The sequence below is a fragment of the Phocoena phocoena genome, chromosome 20 (assembly GCF_963924675.1).
Source record: "Phocoena phocoena chromosome 20, mPhoPho1.1, whole genome shotgun sequence".
Classification (NCBI taxonomy): Eukaryota; Metazoa; Chordata; class Mammalia; order Artiodactyla; family Phocoenidae; genus Phocoena; species Phocoena phocoena.
Window position 1 is genome coordinate 14166965 of NC_089238.1, and position 12256 is coordinate 14179220.

General features: G+C 37.1%; 1 pseudogene; it reads right to left on the bottom strand.

Moving 5' to 3' along the window:
* Positions 1–558: 558 nt before the first annotated feature.
* Positions 559–2814, bottom strand: LOC136140256 (small ribosomal subunit protein eS4, X isoform-like; annotated as a pseudogene).
* Between the last annotated feature and the right edge of the window lie 9442 nt (positions 2815–12256).

The window sequence follows — 12256 nt, forward strand, 5'->3', positions numbered from 1 at the left end:
TTTCAATAAGGGATAAAACAACTGGGCAGAAGACCATCAAGGAAACAGAGGATTTAAACAACATACCCACCTAGACATAACAGACATGTATAGAAAACTCCAACCAACAAGAGCAAAATACACATTTTCCTCAAGTATATATGCAATTTTTGCTAGGATAAACCATATTTTAGGCTAGAAAACAAGTCTCAATAAATTTAAAAGGATCTAAATCATACAAAGAATGTTCTCCAGTCATAATTAGAAATGAATAATAGAAGGAAATGTGGGGAATTGACAAATATGTGGAAATTAAACAATAGTCTTAAACCAATGGGTCAAAGAAGAAATCACAAGAAAAATGAGAAAATACTTTGAAATAAATGAAAATGTAAATCCAACACAACAAAACTGGGAAGCAGCTAAACCACCATAAAGAAGGAAACTTACAGCTGGTAAATGCTCATGTAAAAAAAGAATAAAAACCATATGATCCAGCAATTTCACTTTTTAAAAAAATGTAGTATTATCTTTAATTAAGTACAAAGACTTTTCCAATCATGTCACCTACAGATCATTTTATCCACTGCTCTGTTTGGCCGCCAGTCTCTTGTCGCTCTCCTCAGCAGTGATAAAGTGGATACCCTTTCCATGGGGAAGAGAGATCCATGGTTTGTTGCCTTTGCCAATAACGAAAGCTTTGCAGAGCCGGGTGGCAAAGGTGTTGCCATTGGCGTCTTTCTTATGAATTACATCAAAAGAACCAGGAGGGCTTCCCTGGTGGCGCAGTGGTTGAGAGTCCGCCTGCCGATGCAGGGGACACAGGTTCGTGCCCCGGTCCGGGAAGATCCCGCATGCCGCGGAGCGGCTAGGCCCATGAGCCATGGCCGCTGAGCCTGCGTGTCCGGAGCCTGTGCTCCACAACGGGAGAGGCCACAAGAGTGAGAGGCCCATGTACCGCAAAAAACCCCCCAAAAAACCAAAAAAAAAAAAAAAAAAAAAAAGAACCAGGATGTCTCTCTTGGTTAGTGATCACACCAATTCTTCCCAGGTTAGCACCTCCAGTCACCATGCACAGGTTACCAGTGTCAAATTTGATAAAGTCAGTAATCTTGCCAGTCTCCAAATCAATTTGAATGGTGTCATTCACCTTGATGAGGGGATCAGTGTAGCAGATGGTGTGAGTATCATGGGGAACCAGATGAGGATTCCTTTTGTCCCCACAAAGATCTTTCTTACTTTGCACAACTTATACTTGGCCTCCTTCGGTGTAATATGATGAATAGCAAAGCGACCCTTGGTGTCATAGATCAGATGAAAATTCTCTCCAGTCTTGTCAATGCTGATGACATCCATAAAATCAGTGGGGTAGGTTATATCAGTGCGGACCTTGCCATCAATCTTAATAAAACGATGTGTGCATATCTTCTTTACTTCATCTCCCGTTAGGGCATACTTAAGTCTGTTCCTTAGGAAAATGATTAGGGGGAGACATTCCCTCAGCTTGTGGGGACTGGTAGATGGATGAGGAGCAAACACACCAGTTTACCCAGCATCCAATGCTTTGGAGCTGATATGCGCTTCAGGTGCTTCTTGGGACCATGAGCCACGGCTACACTAGGCACGAAAAGAGCCAGCAATTTCACTTCTGAGTGAAATTATAAGTGATGGTTAGGCCATTTTTAAATTAATTAGTTAATTAATTAATTTAGGAAATGTTTTCAACGAAGAACACTTTTTAAAAATATATTTTATTATTATTTTTTGGGCTGTGCTGCATCTTTGTTGCTGTGCACAGGCCTCCTCTAGTTGCGGCTAGCAGGGCCTACTCTTTGTCGTGGTGTGTGGGCTTCTCATTGTGGTGGTTTCTCTTGTTGTAGAGCACAACAGGCTCTAGAGCACAGGCTCAGTAGTTGTGGCGCACAGGCTTAGTTGTTCTGTGGCATGTGGGATCTTCCCAGACCAGGGCTCGAACCAGTGTCCCCTGCATTGGCAGGCGGGTTCTTAACCACAGCACCACCAGGGTAGCCCAGGTCATTTATATTTAATGTAACTAATTACATGTTAGGATTTAAAGTCTGACATTTTATCATTTGTTTTCTGTTTGTACCCTTTTTTTTTGTGCCTTGGTTTCCTTGTGTTGTTTGCCTATGGATTACTCAAACATTTTCTTTAGACTTGTATCTTTTGAGTATATCCCTTCATGTGATTTCTAATTATATATATATATAGGATATTATATTATTAGTAATATTGTACTACTAATATCAACTTTTACCAGTTCAAGTGGACTGTAGAAACATTACTGTTAGGTTACTTTATACTCTCCCCTTTATAATACAGTTGTCTTAAAAATCACCTTTACATATTTCAAGAACCATATGAGACAATATTTTCAGAAAAACATGATTTAAAAATGTTAAAAGAGGATAGTCTATTATGTGTGCACATATATTTACGATTTTCTTGCTCTTTCTTCATTGTTAATGTTCCAAGTTTTCTTGTTATAATTTTCTTTTTGGATAAATAAATTTATTTATGCATTTTTTAGAGCAGATCTCCTGGTGATATAGTCTGATTTTCCTTCATCTGAGTATGTCAGATATATTACTTTCCTTCCTGAAGGATATTTTTACTGGTTGTAGAATATTGGGTTGAAATTTCCTTTCTTTTATCATCTTTCTTTTAGATAAAAAAATATGGGCTACTTCCCTGGCCTTCATGATTTCTGATGAGAAACGCACTGGCATTTGAATGATTGTTGTTCTACAGCAATGGTTCTCAACTGAGAACAGTTTCGCACCCAAGGGAATATTTGGCAATGCCTGGAGACATTTTGGGCTGTCACAACTAAGAGTTGCTACTGGTTTCTAGTGGATGGAGGCTAGGGATGTTGCAAAATAGCCTACAATAATAATATTGTAGCCCCCCACAATAATAATTATTTGACAGAGTTGAGAAACCTTGTTATATAGGTTTCATTTCTCTCTGGGTGCTTTCAAGATTTTTTTTTTTTTGTCTTTAGCTTTCAGAAATTTGAATATGGTGTATCTAGATGTGAATTTCATTGGATTTAGCCTATATAATATTTACTCATCTTCTTGAATCTGTAGGTTTATGTCTTTTGTCAAATTTGAGAAGTTTTTTTTTAAGTATTTTAAATTTATTTATTTTATTTTTGGCTATGTTGCATCTTTGTTGCTGCACACGGGCTTTCTCTAGTTGTGGTGAGCAGGGGATACTCTTCGTTGTGGTGCACAGGCTTCTCATTGCGGTGGCTTCTCCTGTTGTAAAGCACAGGCTCTAGGTGCACGGGCTTCAGAAGTTGTGGCACATGGGCTCAGTAGTTGTGGCTCATGGGCTCTAAAGCACAGGCTCAGTAATTGTGGTGCACAGGCTTTGTTGCTCCGCAGCATGTGGGATCTTCCCAGACCAGGGCTCGAACCCGTGTCCCTGCATTGGCAGGTTGATTCTTAACCACTGTGCCACCAGGGAAGTCCCAAACTTGAGAAGTTTTTAAACCCTCTTTCTTCAAATATATTTTCAGCTCCTCTTTTTCTCCTCTCCTTCTGGGATTCTGATACAAATGTTAGATCTTTCATTGTTGTCCCTAAGGTCTAAGAGCTTCCACTTTTTTTTTTTCAATCTATTTTCTCTCTGTTGTTCAGAATGGATAATTTCTTTTGATGTATCTTCAAGTTAATTGATTACTTTCTTTGTCATCTCCATTCTGCTACTGTGCCCATCCCAGTGATTTTAAAAATTTAGTTATTGTATTTTTCAGTTCTAATATTTATATTTGGTTCTTTCTTGTATCTTTTCTTTCTTTCCTGATATTCCCTCTCAATCTTTCTCTCTCATTTGATTCAAGAGTGTTTTCAAATGCTTGTTGCATTTTTACGACAGCAGCTTTAACTCATGATCAGACAACTACATCTGTTGTTTGTTCCCATTCACATTTAGATTTTTCTGGTTCTCAGTATAAGATTTTAAAAAATTGTTTCCTTGACATTTGAAGTGTTAAGTTATGAGACTCTGGTTCCTATTTTTTTGTGTTTGACTTTTTAATTAAAACTGTCAAAATGTTTTCCAAAGTGTTTGTATTGTTTAAATTCCCATTAGCAATGTATGAGATTCAGTTTTTCCTCATCCTTTGCAACATGTGGTATATTCAGCTTTTTAAATGCTAACTATTCTAATAGGTGGCATAATATTTACTTATCTGTTTTAATTTGCATTTCTCTAATGACTAATGACGTTGAATATCTTTAGATGCATTTATTTGACATCCGTATATGTTCTTTGGTTATATATTTGTTCAAATCTTTTGCTCATTTTTAAATTGGAGTATATTATTGGGTTTTGAAAATTCTTTTCATATTAAAATCCTTTATCAAGTATGACTGGAAAATATTTTTCCCAGTTGGTGGCTAACCTTTTCATTTTCTTAACAGTGTCTGTTGAAGAACATAAATTTTCAATCTTCATGAATTATTATCATATTGTTCTTTAAATTTCAGTATAATGCCCAAGAAATTTTTGCCTAACCCAAAGTTCTATAAGTTTTATGGTTTTAGGTTTTACATTTTATATCTATGATAAATTTTAGTTATGTTTAATATGGTGTGAGGTATAAACCAAAGCTCTTTTTTTGCCTATGCATATTCATTTCTTCTAGCACTATTTGTTGAAAAGACCTTTATCCATTAAGCCACCTTTGCACCTTTGCCACAAATCAGTTGTCCATATACATGTTTGAGTTTATTTCTGAACTCTTTTCTGTTCCATTGACCTATTTGTCTATCTTGATTACAATAACACACAATGTTGAATTAGTTTAGCTTTATAATAAGTCTCAAAGTCAGGTAGCCCATGTCCTTCAACTTTGTTATTATTTTTCAAAGTTGTTTTGCCTGTTTCATGTCCTTTGCATGTTCACGTGTATTTTAGAATCAGTTTCCACACACACACACACACACACACACACAAAGCTGAAAGCTTCCTGATATTCTGGTTGGAATTCCATTTCATCTACAAGTCAATTTGGAAAGAACTGACAACTTAATAGTATGAAGTCTTCCAATTTCTGAACATATTCTCTCTCCCCCCGCTTATTTAGGTCTTCTTTAAGTTCTCTCAGCAGTGTTCTTTAATTTTCATGGTATATACCTTGCACTTTTTCTAGAGTTGTCACTAAGTATCTAAGTCTCTTGAAGGTGTTCTAAGTGCCATTTTAAAAATTCAAGCTTCAGAGTGTTCACTGCTAGTACATAGAAAATAATTTATGTATACTAATCCTTATCCTGCAACCTCACTAAACTCACTTATTAGTTCTAGTAGCTTTTTTGTAGATGCCATCAGATTTTTTTCATATAGACATTCACATGTTAATGTAGTTTTATTTCTTCCCTTTCAATCTGGATACTTCCCCCCTCCCCCTGCACTGGCCAGAGCCTCTAATACAATGCTTAGTATAAGTGTTGAGACCAGACATCTTTCTGTTGTTCCTGGTAGTAGGTCTTTCACCATTAAGTATGATGTTAGCTGTTGGCTTTTCAGATACTCTTTATTGCTCAAGGAAATTCCTTCTTTTCCTCTTAGCTGAGTTCTTCTCATTAATGGATGTTGGATGCCTAATACTTTTTTACTGGATACCAGACAAAAATTTTGCCCTGTTAGGTGCTGCATATTTTTGTATACGTATAAATACTTTTTATCTTTGTTTGAGATGCCATTATTTGGAAAGTTTGATCCTTTTGAGGTATACTTTTAAGCTTTCTCAGGTGGTCTCAGAGTAGGGCTTAGTCTATGGCAAAATTTCCCCAAAACTGAAGTAAAATCCTCTGAGTACTCTACTTGATGCTATGTGAAGTCTCAGATTTTCCACTTTGGCTTTTGAGAGCAGGAATTATTCCTACACCTCTATGAGCTCTGTGTAAGTTCCCTCCAATTCTTTCAGGTGGTGATTTTTCCCTGGCTTAAGGTAGTTTTTTCACATAAGTGTATTGATGAGTACTTAAGGGAAATTCTCTGCAGATCTCTGGAAATCTTTGTGTAATTCTCACCTTTTTGATGTTCTGCCCTGTAAATTCCAACGACATTGGCTTCTTTGGACTCCTCATCCCATTTCAACACTGAGAGATCACTGGGCTCCACCTTGGTTACCCCTCTCAGCAATAAACTGTGCAATCATAGGGGTCATCTCATTTCTTCTCTCAGGGATCATCATCCTTCATTGGAATTGAATATTTAAAAATGTTCAATGTCTTGAAAACTATTGTTTCACCTACCTTGTGCACCCTTTTAGTTATTTCAGCTGTTCAAGTAAATCTGGCCAATTTTTCCATCTTGGTCAGAAGCAGTCAACTGTTCAGTCTTTTAATGGTGACTGTTGATTAACAGGATTAATAAAATTAATGTGAACACATCAGACTTTTCCTTTTTGGTTAAATTTAAAATGTTTTGTTTAGGAAATATACTGTACTCTGTTGTTATGAAACATTCTCAGATGTTGTGTTCTAAAAGTTTTGTCTTTTGCTTTTAAATCATCAGTCCATCTGGAATTCATTTCCATATATTATTCCATGACTGCTTGATTGCATTCTTATATGGATACTCAATTGTTCTAGAACAAGTTATTGAAGAGGTGTTCATTCCCCAGAGCTCTGTATTGCCACCTTTATAACTAATTAAGTGGTCCTATAAGAATGGATCTATTTCTGACATCCTTGTTTGGTTCCATTGGTCTATATATCCATATGCATGATACCATACTGTATTACTATCTATACATTTATTTCTTAATATGTGATAGAATGTCCTTCCCTGTTGTTCTTATTCTTTAATAGTGTCTTTCTTATTCATGACCCTTTGCATTCCCATATAAATTTTAAAATCAACTGGTTAAGTTTTGAAAAATTCCTGTTGTCAGTTTTTAAGTTGGATTTGCTTAAATCTCTAGGTCAATTTTGAGAACAGGCAACTTTACAACATTGATTCTTTAACATATTACTGGGGTAAAGAGCTCATTTTATCCAAGTCTTTGAAATGTTCTCTTAATATGCTTTCATTGTTTTCTGTAGAGGTCTTTTGTTATACTTATTCCTATCAGTTATTGTTTGTTTGTTTGTTTGTTTTGCGGTATGCAGGCCTCTCACTGTTGTGGCTCCAGATGCGCAGGCTCAGCGGTCATGGCTCATGGCCCCAGCCGCTCCGCGGCATGTGGGATCTTCCCAGACCGGAGCACGAACCCGTGTCCCTTGCATCGGCAGGTGGACTCTCAACCACTGCGCCACCAGGGAAGCCCCAATTATTTTTAATGCTATTGTAAATGTGTACTTTAAAATTTTAATTTTCTTTCTTTCCTTAATAGGAGAACCAAGAAAAGAACCCTAGAATTTTGAAGCAAACACAAGACCTCTTCCAGATGCCTAATTTTACCCTAAGAGATACTGCCTGGCTAACCAGAGGACAATACATGACCATACGTGTCAAACTTTTCACCATGAGGTTGGTATTATTTGTTCTTTCAAGACATCTGGGATGCGTGCAGAGGTCCATCATTAATTTTTGAAGATACAGTTTCACAAGTAATTGGCCCAGACTCCCATATGGCATCTATTCTCATTGCTACTTCTCCCACAGATAACATCTATAGCCCCATGGGCAACATGATCCGTTGACTAAGGAAGAAAACTTAAGCATGTTACGTTGGCCGAGCCATAGACTTCTGCAGCTTTATTATTTCTTCATGAGCAGAGTATGAAGATATCTGTGTGCTATGTGAATGCTCACCAAAGTGCATCCATTTTAGAGAAGACTCCAGAGAAGTAGACAGAATGTCAGTCAACCTCTTTACCCAGCTCCACTACCATTCTCTCAGTTGTAATGAATGGCAGGGATGGAGGTTATACATAGGAACATTGACTTCCTTTCAACAAGACTAATCTGGATATTGCCACTGCTGAGTGCCCAACCTGCAAAAGTTTAAACACATGTCACTGTTTCTCTAGAAAAGGGCAGTCACCCTTTTGGTGATATACTGACTACACTGGAACACTTTCATAATGGAGGGGGACATGATAGCCATAGGGGATGGGGGAGAAACAGGTGATTAATTAAGGATTTTCTATTACTATCCACCATTGAGGGACTTACTGAATGTATTATTCACCATCATAATCCCATGTAACAGTGGTTCTAGATGAATACATAATTTTAAAGCAAAATAAATAAGGTAGTGGTGACATAACAATGAGATTTACCTGTCTTACCATGGATCCCATCAACCCAAAGTAGTCTGTCGTAATAGAATGGCAGAATAATTGTAAACGTAATTATTGTGCCATCTGGCAGGAAAAAACCCTTGTTTAGGTTGGAGTACTGTTCAGGATGTTGCTGTTTCTCAAAAAAACAGAATAGATAGGTCTAGGAAACAAAGAATGGAGCAGGTCCTTTCATTATTACATCTCAGCAGGCCCAGTAACTAGTGTTCATACCCAACCACTAATATTTTTGCTTTCCATTCCTATTTTGGGCTTTGCTATTTCTGAATTCTTAGTTCCAAAGGAACCTTCTGCTAGGGGGCAGAATGACTCCAATGACCTTATAACTGAATCTGCCATTTTGCCATTTGAGGCTCTTATAACAGTGACAAAAAAGCAAGGGAAAGATGTCAAAGAATGACATCCACAGAAAATCATCCTGATTATCAAAAAGGAGGCAGGAAAAAGTATGTTTGGAACCCAGAGAAAAACTCTGTGGTGTTTCTAGTACTTCCATGTTCACTGGTAAAAATTAATGGATTACAATAGCAACTCCAAAGAGAGAGGATGAATAGCTCAGACCTTCAGGAACAAAGTTGTCAACCCAACAATAACTCCCAGCTGAAAGTACAATGTTAATGGTAGAGTCCAGGCAGTGGGCATATGCTGTCTACTGTAATATTCTTTCAGCTTTTCTGTATGTTTGAAAATTTTATAATAAAATCATGGACAAAAAAAGGGATGGAGGGGACATAATCTGCGATGCTGTTAGCAAAGGGAACATGAAATAAGTATCTGAAGGAAATATTAAATATCGATTATAGTCTCAAGACTTGAAAAAGGAGAACTATAGTAGCTCTATATTTTCTTCACTGATTTGTAGTGTGTACGTGTGTGCGTGTGTAAAAATGATAAATGCTTACTTTTATTCCTTTACTTATCAAATTTTCAGAATAAGCTGGTACTCTGGCAAGCTCCATAAAAGGTTCTATCAAAAATTTTTTCATTTTGAATTTTGAAGCTTTACCTACAATCACTGTTTCAGTCCACTGCAATAGCTTTTACGTGTTCAGATTATCCTACCTTTGGTCAGTTCCTTCAGGTTGACAAGATTCTACAGTCTTTGACAGCTTTCTTGCTTTTAGGCATAAAAGATATGTCAGAATAATCATATATACATCTCCTACCCTTGACCTGTTCATATGCCATTTCTCCAAGGAGCCCTTGCTTCCTTTTTTTTTTTTTTTTTTGTGGTACGCGGGCCTCTCACTGTTGTGGCCTCTCCCGTTGCGGAGCACGGGCTCCGGACGCGCAGGCCCAGCGGCCACGGCTCACGGTCCCAGCCGCTCCGCGGCATGTGGGATCTTCCCGGACCGGGACACGAACCAGCGTCCCCTGCATCGGCAGGCGGACTCTCAACCACTGCGCCACCAGGGAAGCCCCCCTTGCTTCCTTTTATAGAAAACAGAATTTAGGAACCACAGATTGTATACATGAAAACATGGTGCTCACTGCTTCCATGTCACTAATGTTTTTAGACTCCTTCATTGGAGAGGTAGGAAATGCACACTTCAAATTCACATGAAAGACTATAGGCATTTTACTTCTTTATTTTTTATTTTGCAAAAATTGAATCCTCATGAAATTAAGTTATGTACTTAATTTTGGACTCACCTACAATAATATCAATATTACCTTTAACAAAAGGCTAGTAAAGCAAGCACAGATTTCATTGTATTTCTTTGTCCTTGAGATATAGCTCTCCTACTACTGTGTCAAAATATTTTAACATCATTTGAAATTATTCTTCTTTACATTGTTATGTAATAAGCTGATGGTGAATCAAATTCACTGGTTTTGATATTAGGATTGCTATTTCCCCTTTGCCTTCTTTTTAAAAATAAAAGTCAATACGTAAAGTATCTCCATGGATCCAAAGTAAAAATATAAAACAAGGTTCAACCAAAGATAACTACCTTCCATCCTTGCTCTCTCCCAACTGTTGTTTCACTTTATTTCTTTTTGAAAGTATAGGTATATATAGTATTCCTCTATTCCTTTCACAAATGTTAGCATAATATACATATTATTTTCCACTTACCTATTTTTTCATTTAACCTATCATGAAGATCACTCTATAGAAGTATACAGCTGCACGATATTCCACTGTTACATAAATACACTAATTAAACCAGTTTATGCTGGGCATCTGGATTGTTTCCAGTCTGCTGCACTTATATATAGTATTTAAAAAATTTTTGTGCATACCACACTTTATAATTTTACCAATGTATCTTTAGGATAGAAGCAAGGGTCTGGGTCTTATGGGATATGCAGAGATTACACATGGGCAATGCTCAATTCCCTCATATAAGAGTTGTACTGTTTTACATTTTCAGCAGCAATGTGAGAGTCCTTGTTTTTCCAGTCTTGCCAATAGAATATTTTAATACCTTGTTGGATTTCTGTCCATCTGATTGGTATGAAGTGGTATCTCAATGTAGTGTTACTTATATTCTCATCTCAACTTTTAGGCTCTTTATGGTTATTAGTTTGTGATATAGTTGCAAATATCTCCAGTTTGTAATTTTCCTGTATCTTTGTGAATACTGCTTTAGTCCTACAGAAAACTGACTTCTTCCTCCTTATTTCTACTGGATTTTTGATTCATAGTTATTGATATCTCAATTCCAAGGTTATAAAGGAATCCACTCATGTTTTCTCATAGTACTTGTAAGTTTCTCTTTTCTCCCCCCTTTTTGATATTTAGATCTCTTGATTTGCTGGGAATTTACCCTGCTTTATACTGCCAGGAATTAATCTACTTCTATCCCCTACATTTTATCCAGATGCACTAAGATTAATTATAACAAGTTCTTTTCCAACATGGTTGTAGTAAAATGGGTCCTGAGAAGAAAGGTGGTTAGCGAAAAACTAAGGGCTTTCTTTCATCTATAAGATAGGCTAGAGAAGACATTATCAATATTCACAAACATATTAGTGGAGTGGAGCTCAAGTAGCATGTACCTCAGGCATTCAAGGAGATCGAGAAATTCACCATGAAGGAGACAGGAGCAGTAGATAATACACTCAACAAGGCAGTCTGGGCCAAAGGAAAACAGAATGTCTCATACTTATCTTTATATGGATGTCCAGAAAGTTCTAAATGTTATTTTTCTCAGTGTACTGGTCACCTTAAAAAAAGTTTAGTCAGCATGAATGAAATAGCTTGTTTATTAATAATAAAGCAATATAAAAAAATTTTCATTTTCCCCATGAGTTGTGAAATTCCATAGAAGACAATAATTCGGATGGAAGTACTGTTCCCTAATACTGTTTCTTTTCTAAAATAAATTTATTTATTTATTTTTGGCTGTGCTGGGTCTTCGTTGCTGTGCACGGGCTTCCTCTAGTTGCGTCGAGCAGGGGCTGCTCTTCATTCCAGTGTGTGGACTTCTCACTGCGGTGGCTTCTCTTGTTGCAGAGCATGGGCTCGAGGCTTGCAGGCTTCAGTAGTTGTGGCTCGCGGGCTCTAGAGCGCAGGCTCAGTAGTTGCAGTGCATGGGCTTAGGTGCTTTGCGGCATGTGGGATCTTCCTGGACCAGGGCTCGAACCTGTGCCCCCTGCATTGGCAGGCGGATTCTTAACCACTGCACCACCAGGGAAGCCCCCCTAATACTGTTTAACTACTGTTAAATAACTGAATTATAAACACGCTAAATATACGTACATATATTCACTATTCCTTAATTCATGTAATACTAAAAGGTATGAAGAAAATGCACATAGAATAAACTTATTAAGTACTCAACTGAGAAGATTACATTTTCATCATATTTTGCTGTTGTTTAAACTGTAGAATTACCACCCATCCAGATCAGAGGTTAAACACTCTGAGTAAGTATCATTTGACTCTCATATTTTTTTTTCATGTATGTTCATGAATGAAATTATTCTGGAATATGTTGTTCAAGGGCTACATTTAATTTTATTATCAGAATTATGTTATTTAG